This window comes from Merops nubicus, unplaced genomic scaffold, assembly GCF_000691845.1.
Source record: "Merops nubicus isolate BGI_N331 unplaced genomic scaffold, ASM69184v1 scaffold21818, whole genome shotgun sequence".
Lineage (NCBI taxonomy): Eukaryota > Metazoa > Chordata > Aves > Coraciiformes > Meropidae > Merops > Merops nubicus.
In genome coordinates this window covers 18,486-18,866 of record NW_008625384.1, presented here as the reverse complement: position 1 = coordinate 18,866, position 381 = coordinate 18,486, and the positions used below count along the sequence as shown (strand labels likewise).

Sequence of the window (381 nt, the reverse complement as noted above, 5' to 3'; positions counted from 1 at the left end):
AGCTCAGATCTCAGTCTGGACGTCGTAAGAACAGAGTTTAGAGAAGTGGCTCGGGCAGTCACACTGGATCCAGAGGCTTCGTTCCTGCTCTAAGCCTGGGGGGGGAGAGAGCTGCCAGGGGGGGGAAGAAGCTGGGTCAATCTGCTGGAGACCCAGTTCTCCAACATGCCTCTGCCCCACAGCCTCTGGGAGTACAGAGGTACCCAAGTCCTCACCCAGGTTAGCAGCAGCTTGGGTGCCTCTTGTCTCCTGCAGACCTGGCCTGGGTGAGGTAGAGCTTCCCCTTGCCTCATCCTCCTCCCTGGAGGGGATTGCTGGGGGAGAGGGGCTGAGCTGCACCTTCTCCCAACACCTCCTGAGGAGCCGCCAGGCTCCTGCCCG

At 61.2% G+C, this 381-nt stretch overlaps 1 protein-coding gene across 1 annotated transcript in view; it reads left to right on the top strand.

The window, feature by feature from the left end:
- The window catches only part of PLEKHN1 (pleckstrin homology domain containing, family N member 1), a gene marked incomplete at its 5' end in the record, with an annotated part of 20,663 nt that overhangs the window by 14,584 nt on the left and 5,698 nt on the right, over positions 1 to 381 (top strand). The window lies entirely within an intron of this gene.